Source organism: Python bivittatus, unplaced genomic scaffold, assembly GCF_059951505.1.
Source record: "Python bivittatus isolate LINGU-HERP-01145 unplaced genomic scaffold, Pbiv_v1 ctg000080_np1212, whole genome shotgun sequence".
In the NCBI taxonomy this organism is placed as follows: Eukaryota; Metazoa; Chordata; class Lepidosauria; order Squamata; family Pythonidae; genus Python; species Python bivittatus.
Window position 1 is genome coordinate 44,310,648 of NW_028277035.1, and position 16,249 is coordinate 44,326,896.

At 45.1% G+C, this 16,249-nt stretch overlaps 1 long non-coding RNA gene across 7 annotated transcripts; it reads right to left on the reverse strand.

Annotated features, from left to right (window-relative positions):
• Window positions 1-9,412: 9,412 nt before the first annotated feature.
• On the reverse strand, window positions 9,413-16,179 carry LOC112540257 (uncharacterized). Of its 7 annotated transcripts, XR_003084324.2 has the most exons (7): window positions 16,044-16,179; window positions 15,201-15,519; window positions 14,284-14,354; window positions 12,172-12,249; window positions 10,600-10,656; window positions 9,828-9,901; window positions 9,413-9,714 (listed from the first exon to the last, which is right to left on the reverse strand). It is a non-coding gene; the product is annotated as an uncharacterized LOC112540257 (long non-coding RNA). The 7 variants fall into 7 exon arrangements; XR_015794822.1 differs by lacking the exon at window positions 12,172-12,249; XR_015794819.1 differs by having other exon boundaries at window positions 14,284-15,519.
• Window positions 16,180-16,249: the final 70 nt, after the last annotated feature.

A 16,249-nucleotide genomic window follows, 5' to 3' on the forward strand; every position in this document is an offset into this window, starting at 1 on the left:
CTGAAAAAAAAAATATGAAAACCATCTTGAAAAGATAGTCTCACTGAGTCTGTGAAATAAATGGCTGTGTGCAAAATTAGAAATAAACAAAAGACTTCAGGAAGAGGCATCTGGTAAATATGTAGGCATAAAGACAGAATGTGTGAACTGAATCATGATGCTTTATTCAACAAACCATATTCAAAACCATTTATGGCTTAGTGTGATATTTGAACCCAGGGAGGAAAGAAGAACTTCTGTATATATCCAATTGATACAATCTACCACCATGGGCTACATAAAGATACTTTTTCCTACTTAAATTATTCTAGACATTGCTGATAGGTAATTATGGCTAATGGGAAAGACTGGATCCAGTGGCATGGGGTGGGGTCAAACCAATCAGTCTGACGAAAGTGATGTCCCACTTTCTCAGTGTAAGCCCCACCCCTTTTGTACACGCATTGTGATTCTGCATGCACACCCAAAAGGGTTGCAATGCTGCTTTCATTACTTTGACAAATATCGACTGGATCTTCAGAGAAGTCGTGCTTAGAAATATTCAGGCTTACCCCATGTAGAGGTTTTGAACAATTACTATAAGTGCACCATCCATAACAGAGCTATGAATCAAAGTTTTGTATTCCATGTTGACACCCATGTGAGATTCTTCAAATTGCTCCAACCATCACAATAATAATGAATAATGATGTATTTCTGTAGAGGTTTCAAGACACTGGCATGTGGTGGCACTTGGAGGATGTCAGAAGCCTCGCAATCAATTAGCCTATCCTGCTAGCTTGCTTGCTTCATTTCTGCCATTACAAGAGAAAGGGGGTGTGGGGAGAGATGAAGAGTCTCTGAGCTTTCGCCTTATCTTTCCCTTTTGTCCTTAATAGGTCCATAAGCAGAACGGCGACCTGAGCAAAGTTGGGAGAAAGAGGCTTTTGCTGTGACGTGGGCGTTGTCAACGTGGAGATATCTGCTAGAAGGGTCGCCTCACCCATTTGAAGTTTGGACTGATCATAAATACTTAGAAACCTTATGATCCCCGAGGAAATGGTCTCCAAAGCAAGTCAGATGGACTCAGTTTTTCAGCTGGTTTAACTTTACGCTGAAATATATTCCCAGGAGAAAAAACTTCCTACTTGATGCCCTCTCTAGATTGCCTCAGCACAACAGCCAGCGGGAAGAGGTGGTGGCTGCGGTTTTTCCCAGCTCCAACCAGGGGTGGTAGCTATCACTAGATCGCAAAGCAAGCAGCAGAGGGAAGAGCCTGAGGGGAAACTATTAAATGAACTGAACTGTAGTTTAGAGAAAGATGAATGGTTTCAAAAGAATAGAGAATCTTTAACAAATGAGAAAGGGGCGTGGTGGCTAGGAGACAAATTGTATGTCCCTGCTGATTCCAGAAAGGTGATCCTAGAGCGTGGCCACGACAGCAAAACAGCCGGGCATTTTGGATTTGTAAAAACGTTACATCTCCTGTGGAGACAATTCTGGTGGCCATTCATGAGAAAGGACATAGCGGACTATGTATCCACTTGCCCCATGTGTGCAATGGCCAAAAGACAAGGGGGCAAACCGATGGGTTTGTTACAACCAGTAGCAGATCCTGAAAGGCCCTGGAAGCAAACTGCTATGAACTTTATTGTTGAATTACCCAAGAGTAAAAAGAAAACGGTGATTTGGGTGGTTACAGACTTCTTTTCAAAACAAGCACATTTTGTAGCATGCACATCGATTCCTTCAGCAGGGAAGCTGGCCAAAATGTTTATACAACACGTCTATAGACCACATGGGGTCCCTGACAAGGTCATTAGTGATCGCAGAACCCAGTTCACCTCAAAGTTCTGGAGAGCGTTCCTGAAATTGATTGGGTCAAGCCAGGCTCTGAGTTCAAGTCACCAACCCCCAGACAGACGGAGCCAGTGAACGCCTGAACTCTGTGTTAGAACAATATTTAAGGTGCTTTGTTAATTACAGTGGTACCTTGGTTTACGAACTTAATTCGTTCCATGACTCTGGTCGCGCCCCGAATTGGTCGCAACCCGAAGGAAATTTCCCCATAAGGTTCAATGTAATTACCGTTAATCCGTTCTGGCGTGGAGGACAGGGAGGCGGCTATTGCTTGGAGGGAGAGTCCCCCTCCCTATGACCACATGTCAGGGGCGGAAAATGGCCACAGACCACGTGTCAGGGGCGGAAAAATGGCCGCGGACCACGTGTCAGGGGCGGAAAATGGCCGCGGACGTGTCAGGGGCAGAAAAATGGCTGCGGACCACATGTCAGGGGCAGAAAATGGCCGCAGACCACGTGTCAGGGGCAGAAAAGTGGCCGCGGACCGTGTCACGGGGGGAAAATGGCCGCATATCCTGTTCGTACCCCGAGGCGGAGTTCGCAAACCGAGGTAAATGTTTGTGGCTGGAGCTGGTCGTAACCCGAAAAGTTCGTTAACAGAGGGGTTCATAACCCAAGGTACCACTGTACCAGCAAGACAACTGGGCAGACCTCCTGCCATTTGCTGAGGTGGCGTATAACAACGCTGTGCATCAAAGCACCGGGTTTACCCCATTCAAAATTGCTACCGGCCAGGATTTTGTACCAATCCCAGAACTTCCCCAAAAACTTACTCAGGTGACTTCAGCAGATGAGTGGATTAAACAAATGGCAGATATATGGCCAGAAATTAACAAGGCATTACAGGAGGCAAGAAAGGACTATAAAAAATATGCTGATCGCAAGCGATCACCTGAAAAGGACTAGAAAGTGGGGGACAAAGCATATTTATCTACTAAACACCTCAAGTCATCACAGCCTTCAAAGAAGCTAGGACCAACATTTGTGGGGCCATTCACCATAGAAAAAGTCATCAGTCCTTTTAACCTTTAACCTTTCGGCTAAGCCTACCAAAAAATCTCAAGAGAATTCATCCAGAGTTTCACTGTAACCTCCTAAAACCCTGCAAGGAATCATCACAATGGCAGCCCACCCCACCACCTCCTGACCCCATGATGATTGAGGGGGAGCAACACTTTGAAATAAAAGAAATATTAGATGCCAGAAGACATATTGGAAACATTTTCCTAAATCTCAATGTGAATGGGTAGCAAAGAAACATGTGAGAGCACCATAGCTGCTTAAGGACTTTAACAAGAAATACCTGAACAAACCAAAGTAGCTAGTGTGTAAAAACTGTATGCGTATGCATATACTGTATCTTCTCTCTCTCTCTCTCTATTCTGTTTCAGGTCCTCAGTTCCGGACAGTGAACCTGATCCTTTTTTCCAGAGGGGTGGCATGTCAGAAGCCTTGCAATCAATTAACCTATCCTGCCAGCTGGCTTGCTTCGTTTCTGCCATTACAAGAGAAAGTGGGGGGGTAGAGATGAAGAGGCGCAGATGGACTATTATCAGTTTCCCAGGAATGCCTGAGGTCATACCAACATGAGACCATGAGAAACTCAGGGGCATGTGCAAGAACGGTTATGGGACGTCAAGTGGGGAGGTGGAAGGAAAAGGGGGTAAAGCTAAGTTTGGCGCACGCAGGCTCTTTAGTCTCAGCAATGCTTACAACTGTACACTAATCTCTCAATAAATGAATTCTTCTTTCAGCCTTAAACAGTTTCAATTGGAATTGTTTTCACTGGGATCTGAGTCTTGCAGTTTCTTACAGAGGACTTTATAAACTAGCAGGAGGAGTCTGGCCAAGAGAGCTATGTTTCCCTGCCAGCAACAGTCACAATCATTAATCCACCCATCACTCATTGACTGGGCCAGACTAAAGTCCTCTCCTAGAATGGAAGGCTGCACAGACCCTTCAGACATTGTCTTCTACCCACCCCCAGCATGCTGAGTCAAGGGGTTCTGGGAGGACAGCTGTGCCAGTCTTTGCTGCATAATGTCTTCGTGTATTCTTTTAGGCTCGATGGCATTCAACTATCACATGTTTTGTTTGCATTGTTCTTGGCATAAATATAATCGGGAAGGGATGTGGTAGTCCTTTCATAAAACAATATCCCTTCCAAATGCAGGTGGGAAGTTGCACAGCCCTTTGTTTCTGCAGGAAGAAAGATAATTTTCCACTTCCAGTCTTTGAGGGGTGATTCTTTACATGCATCTGGAGGTAGCACACATTCATGAAATGTCTGTCCATGTCTCTACTTAGCTCTGAAAGGGATTGGTGTAGGATTGGTGCAGTGTTCAGCACTGTCTATCAGAAGCAAAACTGCCAAGGGATGAGCAAAGCTAAGCTTAATCCACAAAGTGGTGAGAGCAGGTGGTGCTCTGCACATATGAGGGAAACCAACATACCCAGGAGAAGGAACTCCAAAATCACACTTGGAAGAAAGCAGTGGCAACCCACTCCTGAATTGTTGCCAGGAAAACTGTATAGACATGGCTGAAACATTTAGGTAAGTTTGGATACTAACTGTTGAGACTACTATTGGAAAGCACTCTTCTAGTTACTGGAGAAGAACACTGAATTTTGATGAGTAGATCTCAAGGTGATGAAGTGACCAGACCAAAGCCACAAGGAAGTCTGGTCCCTGATGGTTCCAATATTTACAGAAGAACTCCTCATTTTTCAAGTATACATGTAACTGAGGCATGGAATATGACAAGCATGAACCAAGAGACACTTGAAATTCTTAAGGGAAAAATTAGTGTGCTAAATTGGATGTTTTAAGTAAAAGCAAACATAGATGCACCAGAATGGGCCATTTTAAGTTAGATGATTGCACAATATACTTACTATTCAGGACATAAGGCCATATGAAGAAATGGAATGGCAAAGATAAAATTAGATCGCTCCACTCCCAGCAACTGATGGACCCGGATGGGTTTCAGAGGGAGCTGGGGATTATTCCTGATGATCTGCTTCATGGTCTGGCTGAGTGCTTAGCCATTGCCTGGAATGAAAGGGCAGCCAAGGCTTTAGATCAGAGCATGCCCATGCAACCTCTCCCCTCTCATGGATCCCGTCACTCTCCATGGTTTACTTAGGGAGGAGCTTAGGGAGATGAAACGGTAGAAGAGATATCTAGAGCGTCAGTGACGGCTGACGTGGGATGAACTCGACTAACCATGGGTGAGAGCCGCTATTAAGGCCTGGCTTGTGGCGGTAAGGGCAGTGAAGCATCAATACTTCTCTGCCCTTATTGCGCCCACAGAAAGCCACCCAGAAGCCTTGTTTAAGGTGACCCAAGCCCTCCTGGGAAAGGAGAACTCAGGTTTACTTGCAAGGCCATGCAGAGGAATGTGCAGAGCATCTGATGGACAAAATCGCTCAGATTCATTCCAAGCTGGACTCCAGCATTAATACAGGTCCAGTAGAGGTGCCCAGGGCAGAGTCTTGCCCTGTTCTGGGAATGGTTTGATCCTATTGGGCCTGAGGAAGTGGACAGGGTCCTAGGGACTATGAGTTTAGCCACCTACTCCTTAGATCCATGCCCATCCTGGCTAGTTAAGTCTACCCAGAGGGTGTCATGTGGCTGAATCCTAGCAATGGTGAATTCTTCTATGACAGAGGGGGTTGTTCCATTGTTTCTTAAGAAGACAATGGTTTGCCCCCTCCTCAAGAAGCCATTGCTGGATCCAACTGTGCTGGACATTTTTGTCCAGTGTCTAACCTCCCTTTTTGGGGGAAGGTTGTGGAGAAGGTGGTTGCGCAGCAGCTTCAATGGGCTCTGGATGAAGTAGATTATTTGGACCCCTTTCAGTCAGGTTTCAGGCCTGGGTATGGGACGGAGACAGCATTGGTCACACTTTTGGATGATCTCTGCCAGGAGAGGGACAGGGGTTGTCCTGGCTCTTCTTGACCACTTGGCAGCTTTCAGTACCATTGACCATGGTATCCTTCTGGATCAGCTCCGTGGACTGGGAGTGGGTGGCACAGTATTGTGCTGGTTCACTTCCTTTCTGTGGGGTTGGCACCAGTCAGTGTTGGTTGGGAGTGGCAGATCCTGCCCTTGGCTTCTACTTTGTGGGGTTCCGCAGGGTTTGGTACTCTCTCCGCTCCTATTTAACATCTTTATGAAGCTGTTGGGTGAGATCATCCATTGCCAAGGGTTGAGGTATCATCAGTATGCTGATGATACCCAGTTATATATCTCCACCCCAGGCGAATTAAGTGATGCTGATGACATCTTGTCCCAGTGCCTGGAGGCTGTAGGGATCTGGATGGGGAACAACAGGCTTCAGCTGAACCCTAGCCAGACTGAGTGGCTCTGGGTTTTGGGGCCTTCTGGATCTGGGGTTTTACCACTTTTGGTTCTGGATGGGGTTGCACTGCCCAAGACAGACCTAGTGCCCAATATGGAGGTCCTTCTAGACTTGCGGCTCCTGCTCGAGGAGCAGGTGGCAGTCGTGGCTAGGAGGGCCTTTGCGCAACTTTGTGTGTGCGCCAGTTGCGCCCTTTCCTGGACTATGAGGCTCTACTCACAGTTACTCATGCCCTGATCACCTCTGGAATGGATTGCTGTAATGCACTTTACATGGGGCTGCCCTTGAACAGTATCCAGAAGCTTCAGCTGATGCAGAATGTGGCTGCATGGACAGTTATGTGCACCCCTAGGATGGCATACATTATGTCTCCACGAGCTGCATTGGTTGCCAGTTTGCTTCTGGGTGCAATTCAAGGTGCTGGTTTTGACCTTTAAAGCCCTACATGTCAAGGGACCAGGTTATTTGAGGGACTGCCTCTTCCCAGTTATATCCACCTATCCCATCTGGTTGAGCAGGAGGGGTATGCTGCAGGTCCATCTACTAAGGAGTTACAACTGATGGGACCCGGGCAGTGTGCTGCTGTGGCCCCCGCCCTCTGGAACATCATTCCCCCCAAGGTGAGATTGGTCCCATCCCTACTTGCCTTCTAGAGAGCCCTCAACACAGTTTTTCTATCAACCTTGGGGGTCTCATGGTGAGCCCGCAAAATGTTTGTGTGATGTTACGTGACGGTTGTCTCTCCCACTATCTTGAGGGTTTTTTTCCCTGTTTTTGTTAGTGTTTTATGTTTATTGCTTTTTTATGTATTGTACACCACCCAGAGTCACATTTTGTGAGATGGCGGCTACATACATTTGTTAAATATATAAATAAATAAATAGGCAAGAAATATGCAAATTACTGAAGGACTGTGGGAATCCTCCTGCAGCCAACGTTCCTTCTTACAAAGGAAAATAGAGTCATTTATGGAGAGATGCCAAATGAATAGGTTGGTTTCAAAAAGACAGAGGGCACAAGATAAGATGAATAATAGAGAGTAAGAAAATATATGAAATTATATTTGCATTATTGACTGTGTGAATAAGTCATGCCAAAATTGTAGTATTTTAAGTTAAGTTAATGAGTATATTAGAATGCCTGATTACTTTTCTGAGGAATCTTTACATTGAATAGGAAGCAGCTATAAGAACTGAGTTGGGAGAAACAGTGTTTAGAACAGTTAAGGGAGTTAGAGGAAGCATGATGTCTCCACATTTGTTAAACCTGTAAAATGAATACAGTATATTAAAAGCAAGATTGACAAAGATGACAGCTGGAATCAACACTGAAGGGCAAACCAGAAACAACTTAAGATATTTTGGCAATGCCACTTGATTAGCCTGAAAGTAAATAAGTCTTGAAAAAGTGCATTGTGAAAGCAAACATGGGTTAATAGTAAATATTAAAAAGGCAACGCTAAGGTCAGCCTGCAGGCTAAGCAAACTTATAGTTTACCATGAAGAAATCAAGGTGCTAGATTAATTTTGTTTCTTAGGTTCAAGAATCCGTTAAGATGGACAGGGTGCTGTGAAAGTAAAGAGAAAATTCATCCTAGGAAGTAAGGCAATAAGACAAGAAGTGTAAGGATATTTCAATACAATGAGAGTAACAGAAGATCAGGATAGTTAAAGTGTGAAAGCTGAACTCTGAGAAAGGGTAAATCCACACAGCCTTCTTGCCCACTAATCATGTCCAAAAGCCACTGTCTGTACTCATCGCCTACCTGCAGGGGAGGTAGCCCAAGGATGTCTTTAGGAATTCCACCCTGGAAGTGGTATTTTCCTTCTGATCCCACCTCCAGACACTGGGTGGGCAATGCTGGCCATGTTGATGTGCATGAAATGATGCTATTTCTCAGTAAACTTGTGGCTTCAATCTCCTTGGCTGGGAGAAAGACCAGCAGTCTGGCTTCCACAGAAGCCACTTTTTTGCCTTTTTTAAATGGGTTGGCCCACCCAGAGAGTACAAGACCCTGAAACTGAATAGCCTGGTGTTGGCTCCAGGCATGTAATTGGAAGGGTAGCTTCTGCAGCCTGCCCAGCACAGAATTCTTTCCCCTGCTGCGGCTTCCAAGAGCCCTGCCTCCACACTTCCTTTCCTTGGGTCATGCTCCTAGGGAAGTTTATAGCCCCCATGCTGATCCTCACAGCTAGCCTCCTTTTTTCAAATTCCAGTTCTTCAGTAGCCCACACTGAGCAACTGCACAAATCCAGAGAACCACTTGATGGCAGCCAAAGATGATGGCATCTTTGCTGCCATCTAATGATCAATAGACTGAATGGCTAACTCATACTTTCAAAGATTTTTTTTAAAAAGTTCAATGGGTTGACAATATAACAGGAAAGAGAACAAAATGCAGTGCATGGAATAGCCAGAGTATGTTATATGCCTATAATCCATCTTTTCATGTGCTGGATTATGTTGGGCGGGGTTGGGACTTCAGATGAGGGAGACACCGATTGGGGCCCTTAGAAGGCTGCATGTTAAAGATGTGTGGAGAGCATCAGAGCACTAAGGGTGCATTGTGGACCCAGCAAAAGGTAGGGCAACATCATTTTCTTCTGGCTCAGGATGGGAGAGGAACACAACAAAGCAGCTCTGTGGATATAGCCCAAGAGAAAGAAGACAGATGCCTCCAAATTATGGATTTGGAGATGTTAGTAAGAATACTAAGAAGAACCAATCAATGGGTCCTAGATGAAATAAAGATTGACTGCTCCCTTGATGTGATGATTACTGGGCAGAAACTCACATACTTTGGGCTTGCAATGAGAGCAAGGGGGAGAGAAGAAAAGCAACTATACTTGGTAAGGCTGAGACAAGTAGAAGGAAAAGACAATAGATAAGGTGGATGGACGGGTCAAAGAGATTGTAGAGATGTCCTTGGAAGAAAAGGTGGATGCCAAGATGGCGGGTATCTGTCCATGCAGTCTCCAGGTTTTGAGTCTCTCTCAGTGGAAAACTAACTTGCAATTAATAAGTCATGAGTCATTACTCATTAACTATGAGGAATTTAAGGATCCTTCTCTCCAAACACACCCCAGATACACATGTAATCACTATTTGATAATCCCACAGCCTTCTTTGCAGAGACACTTGTGATATCCATCAGCATATTATATATGAAAGGCAAGGTCCTTGAACAAATTTAGTTCCTATTTCTGCTCTTTATTTCAAGGAGCTGTCATCATACAAGCAGCACCTGCATACCTACAACAACTAAGAATAAAAGATGTTCAAACAAACTTTATTTACCCAGATCTCATTCCACTGACAGGACAAACAGTTAAACACTGACAGCTGGACAGATGGAACCATGCTGATAGCCATGAGGACATGAAGTTTGAGCAATAACACAAAGCCAAGGAGCAGCACAACTCCACATTTTGTTATAGGCCACACAAGCAGTTCCTGCTCCTCAGATCTGCTCCTGCTGAGAGGCATCGGATGGTGGGACAGAACAGGAGTCCTGAGGAGCACAGCAAAATGGGACAGATTTAGAGGCAGGAAAAGCAATTCAGAAATCTCCACCATCAGCCTCTCAATCACCCGACAAAGTGAATATTTTGCATAAAAACTTACGTGACAGTAAATGTGCACTTGCTAAAGTATTTTCAATGATGATCACGTCAGACATTTTTTCTTGATATGAGCATCTGTATATCACAGGGAGGAGAGCAAAGACCACCTAGAAGCTTGCTTAGGTGGAACGTTCCACCCCACCCCATGCCGGGAATTACCACCCACTGTTGTCTGGGAAGGATCTCTGAAGCAAGAGGGAAGGAGGCAGGTCTCCCAAGGCTATTTCAGAAGCTTGCTCAGGTGGATTCTTTCATCCTCCTCAGAAGACCATTATAGTCACTTTCCTATGGAAAGGATCCTAGAAGTGTGCTTGTTTATTTATTTTTAATATGTATTTTTATTTAATACATAATTTATCACTTATAATTGTTTATACTGCTTTTTGTTATCCTGAAAAGCAGGATAATACATAACTATAATAAACCCATTTGTGGGTTTCACAAATGTCTGCTAGCATGGAAACCTGAAACATCACTCTCCTACGACTTATTAAATTCCTCCTCCCATATTCATTCTCCGATGGTTTTTGAATCCTTAAGCTGCCTTCTTAAGGACTATCCCAAATGCTCATAAGTTGCTCATCTAGATGCTGAAAAATTCTTCTTCAGAGCCAAGATGTGGCTCTTGTGTGCCTCCATTTTTGTCAGAATCACATGCCAAATTAAAAATAGATGCTTGAGACTTCTACAAAAGGCAAAGAAGTCAACCTTGGCACATGAACCTGTATCAGGCTGGAGATGAGCAGATTCTAATGACTTGATGACAAACATACCCTGGACTCATCTCTATCCGTCTCATTGGGCAATGACTTCTGGGGAGTGTGGATGGCCTGTAAAGAGAATCAAAACTGAGTGGATAAAGCAGCCTTGATTGACACTATGTGAATAAGTGCAAAACTTTCCCATCAAACTATACAGGATAATGGGGATAGCATCTTCCTGTGCCAGCCAGCCCCAGCCTGGCATTCTCCAAAAGTGCTGGGATTGCAACTCTCAAAGGTTTGGGCCATGTTCCGGATGTTATTGAGGGCATCAAGTTGGAGAAGCTTCTATTGTACAGTTTTGTTTTGAAAATATGTTCTGGACTGCATTTCTGAATGCCCAATTGCTTTCAATTGCAGTATGTGACACGGCCATATTTTGTAAACCAATCTGAGATGTGATTGTATGGAAAGCAGCATCTGTCAAATAAATAAATAAGCAACCAAGCATATACAGATTCATCAGCTGCTACTGATTCTTTTTAACCGGAAACCCTTGCAGGCATGGATCCCAAACTGTTCTGAATCTGAGTGGGCAACCAGATGCTTGCGGACATCAATGTGCTCATAGGCCTCTCCCATAGCAGCAGCTATCTATCCCACCTGACTTAATTTTTCAAACGATTTTTAACTGAAAATGGAATCAAAAGGAAGCAAGCATGCTGCAAAGCAAAGCATAATTTTCAAGCACCATCTTTATTTCTAAGTGTGTCTCTTGACCCTGTGTAAACCCCACAGGCCTTTTGGCTCAATGGAAATGGTGAGCAGTTGCAGCTCATTCTAAGGTTTGAAAGTGCATTTCTACCTGTGCGAAAAGAAGGCAATGGTAAGCTGGGGTTATAGAAAGCACTCTGGGTAGCTAGAAGGTTTGATGGCTAGCTTTTTGCTAAATGGACATTTTTTTTACTGGCCAGGCCCACCATGGAAGCCATTATATGACTGGGAAAATTCTTTCCATGGCAGCCACTTTGTGAAAATGGCTTTAAAATTTCCAAATGAGCCCACTGGCACAAAAGGCTTAGGTATGGCTGTGTTAAATGCAAAGCTTTGGATCCTTTCCATTCTTTGAGCTTCCCCCTCCCCAAAGAAGAGAGGTTCAGGGCCTCAAGGGACAGAGACTTACCATGTAATTCCTCACTTTGGCCTCTGACACCAGTGGCCACAGGCATCTCCCCCCTGGCCCAAAAGCAAATGGGTAGCCCAAAGGGGGCTGACTGCCCCACTGTCCTGACAAATAGGTCCTAGTTGCACAGGGTCAAGAGATACTGAGTTCAGGATCAGGGCTGTTGTCACTGATGGGGAGGAGAATGGCACAGCTTGAGTATAGTGTGCAAGACCACCAATCCAGCAGGCTCAGTTAACCCAGTTGCTGGGCTTGTTAACGGGTGTCATCCTTGCCAACTGAATCTGTGGACTCTGCACATCCCTTGGACCCAGCCAACCTCACCTGAAATTCTGCTTCTCTCTTGGCTTAATAGGTTCCCCCAGTGAAACATGCCTGCTTTCAGACAGCCAAAGGGCCACCTGTGAATCTCACCAGGCATGGCGGGCTCTTGGCCCAAGGGGACTGACTGGTACAGTTACCTTCTTGGCAGGCTGGATCTCCTCTGTGGATTTGGACTGAGCTTTCACTCCCGGCTTCTGAGGGGAGCTGGACTGCTCCTGGAGCACATCCCAGGGGGGAAATGTACTGTTAATAATGTCATCTTCCTGCGCTGAAATCTGCATAATGCCTGATTCAGTACAGCCACTTCTGAAAAGGTTGAGGACGTCATCACTGGTGTCCCTCTGCTGAAGCCACTTCTATACAGCCTGACTCTGCACCACTGCATAGGAATCATATTAGGAAAGGCTATCTTTGTGGGTCTACCCTATTTTTAGTTAATGGCCTAGAAAGTGAGAGATTCACACCATGCCCACATAATTCCAGGGTTCAGATGAATACCATAGTAACATAAAATCCTGCCACATGGAGCCATCTCCTAAGCCACACACAATACAAGTGAATAGGATTAGCAGCGTTGGCTTTACTGCACTGGAATTTCTCACGAAAGCTTGGGTTAGCATGGTCTCTCTTGAATTGCCATATAAGGTGACCTGCTGTAATGTGGCTCCTGACAAGCAGCCTTTCAGCTCAGTGTGAATGACAGCAGCAGTTAGGTACATGTAATCTCTAAGGTGACTTGCACAAACACATGTAGCATTACAGAGAACACTGGAGCACATCTCTCAGCTTGCACAATATTTAACTGGTGGACACCATGTCCAAACTGTGTCCTGAGTCCCAGGAACCCTGATCATTACATAAAGAAAATTGGGATATGACTAATGGTTCACATTTTGGAGGTATCTGAGGCAGCCTCTGCATGGAAACAATTGTATCATCTAGTAGATAGGAACTGAAGGCTGAAGAACTGTAGATGACTTGACAGAAAGTCCAACAAGTGGAACTCAACACTCCATTAGTCCTTGTCAGTGTCCTTGCTCCTATACTTAGCTGATTAAAATTTAGCAATGCAAGCTTCCTAGGCCATCCAACTATAGTCCTAGTTTTCAAAGACAGCACCAATAAATTAATCTTATTTCTGTTTGATGCATGAAGTTTTAGCTCATCTAGCTCCAACATGGGAGAGGCTCCATGTCCTCATTATTTTTAAATTATTTTTTCTCTAAAGCTGTAAGGTTAGTATGCTGCGATGCAGAGCACCTTCTCTATTTCCAAAAACACCTCTGGATGACCGTAATTTTGGAGATGGCTGCATTTTAGATATGGCTGTTGCCTACTATGACATTTGGAAGCATGCTCAGAAAAAAAAATGGGGACAGCAAACAGCATTCTGGGAAAGGAGATGGAAAGCAAGGAAGTGACTTGCTTGTGTTACCTTTGATGGAATGTGTATTTGTGCTCTGTTTGTATCTGTTTAATTGGTTTGCTTGTTAAGTTTTCATATCTGCTGGTTTGTTTTATGGGTGTGTAGTTTTTCTTAAAATCACCAGTTTGCTTTCTGTGAACCATCTATGTGATTTGGCCACCTATGCCTTGTACTCAATTTCTTTGGCCAAGTTACTTGGCCAAGCTCAACATTTCCCTTTTATTAAATGCGCATTGGGAACAGAAAACAATTTAGTTTTTATGCTTTGGAGCTTAAAAGCTTAAGCCGACTGTTGGGTCAGCTGCAGTGTTAGATAGAAATACCTAGAACACTATCTGTATTCCAAATATGTCCATTAACCTAAAAATGTGGGAGGTCATATTTTACCTTGGTTGGCAATGGACTTTTAAAGCCCAAGGAAGTGATCTATGCCAACCCTCATGTGTGAGATCATATTTTACTAGTGACACTTGAGATTTAACCTAGGAACTTTGGCATGTTAATCACATTTACTCTTTCGCTGAGTTCAACTGCTTCCCAAATGCACTGAAACATGGAATTGATCCAATTATAATGGTTTTTGAACAAGACAGTAGCTCCCTAGTAGATTACACTGAGTAGGAGCATGTTACACAGCTAATGACAATAACCCATCTTTGGAAAAGACAACTGGGGATCTATCTTTTTAGATATAGCTTGTGGCATCAGTGAGACCTGATGAATATCTACAGTGTTGGCAATACAGGAGCAGTGGCTGTGATGGGAAGATTTATCCTGAAACATAATTTTAGGCCTCCCAAGTATCACATCTTTCCTGAAATACCTTTGAGTTCAGTTCCATGGCTCTTCCCTGGTAGATAATTTTAAGATCTCTCTCTGATCAGACAGAAAATTCTGCAAAGAAGAGGCAAACCATTGGAGACATCATCATTTTCCATGATCTATCTTGCTTTCAGGGACAGGCACAACGCACTTAGGAGGGGAATTAGCCTTGTGGCTAATTGGAATGTTAGCAGAAGAGGAAATAGAAATTAAACTGCCTATTTTCTCAGCCAACTTCTGTGCATTGTGAGTCTGGAGAATGCCATTTCCATACAACGGAAGTGCCACTTTAGGTAAGCTCACTCATAACACTTCAGTGCACAGCTCAGTGCTCATCACAAACCAGTTGTGCTGTGACTAAGACACCTTTTCTGTCACCTCTTGGAGAGTGAGGTTTGCCTTACATTGCCAAACCGGGTAATGGGGAAGACATAAAAGGAGACTTTTACTGCATATTCATATACATTATTCATCTGAACATGTACTTTTGTTTTAAAAGAAGGAACTGACCGCTTGCCAAGTAATAAGGTTGAGCTTTTAAAAAGCCACATTTAGTGTGTGACCCAGCCAGGAATCAGTCATGTATGTCCCATTGGTTTATAATATAAACATACATGCCATATTAATTTGTATGGGAAAGTTAAACACAGAGTTAGCTCCCAGTGGGGGGGGGGGGAGGCTTAATTTTGATTAATATTTCTACCACTGTAAACTCTGCCGCCTTCTTTATCCACGAGTCTTTTAATTAAAAAAGAGGTTTTCATGACAGAATGGGAGGGAGGAAAACTTATTGATAGCAAGCCCTCAGTGGAAAATCAGAGAGAGAGAGGGAAGGAGGGAGGGAGGGAGAGAGAGAGAGACACTGCCCTATCTTTAGAGTGTTCAAATATGAGGAGGAACTTAAACAGGCTACTTAACCACCCATCATGCAGTTGCATGATTCCCTGGCTGGGAATATGTTTTGAAATCAAGCATCCAGTCGTTCAAAATACTGTCTTTTGGAGGGTCGTCATGATGGCATCAAGGCCGTGAATGCATCTCTAGGCCCTGCAGTTCTGCGCACGGCCTGACTCCTCAGGCAGAAGCTCGCTCGCTCCTACGTTCTTCCTCTTTCCCATTCGTTTTCTTCCTATGCCAACTGCTCCTACAGGAGCTTCCCTCTGTCAGTGCTGTTTGTGCCTGGGGATGGTGGTACGGTAGTTGCACCCCAACATCCGGACAGCCCCACCTGGGAAAGCTGCAACAGAAGGAAAAGTCTAAGTCTTCTTCCGTTGGCCGCGGGGAGGAGGAAGAATCGCGTTAGAAAGGGGCCGGACAGCAAGACCTCCACAGGGAAGCGAAACCCCACCGAGACACGGGGCTGTCCCGAGGCTCCCAGTAGCCCAGTAGTTAAATACAATCCAGTAATTAAGACGTCGGGCTAATGACAGCAGCACGGGACTCCATGATGCGGAACAGGGGTCCAGTCAACCAACCCGCCCGGCAGCAGGCAGCGCCGCTCTGGGTAACGAAGCCGCTTCGTGGACTCGTAACCTTGCCCCAAGCAGAAATCCCCGCCATCTGGGTGCCGCGGCGCCCCCTAGTGCTGAACTGCAGAAGCGTCAGCGCACTGGAGCTCTGCACTTTACAAACTCAGCGCCCCCTACCACGCAGCGCTCGGCTTGCACGGTGAGCGGTGCTAACTCTCGAGAGCACGAATGAATGGCCCTCCCCCTTACAAGCAAATGTGAGGCCCGCGGCAGCCATCCCACCCTTGCTTACCTGCCTGAATGCCTGCTGCAGCTTTCAGCGGCTCCCGCCGCCCAGGACACAATCTGCAGTGGCTTCTCCCGCGCCCCCGCCCCCATTCAGATGTTGAGGAGCCGACATAAGCGGTTAGGGGCAGCCAATGGGGAAACAGCTGCTTCCGCCGCCGTTCTAGGCATGCGAAGCAGCCCCTCCTCCAGCAGTTCAGTCTTCAGTGGGCA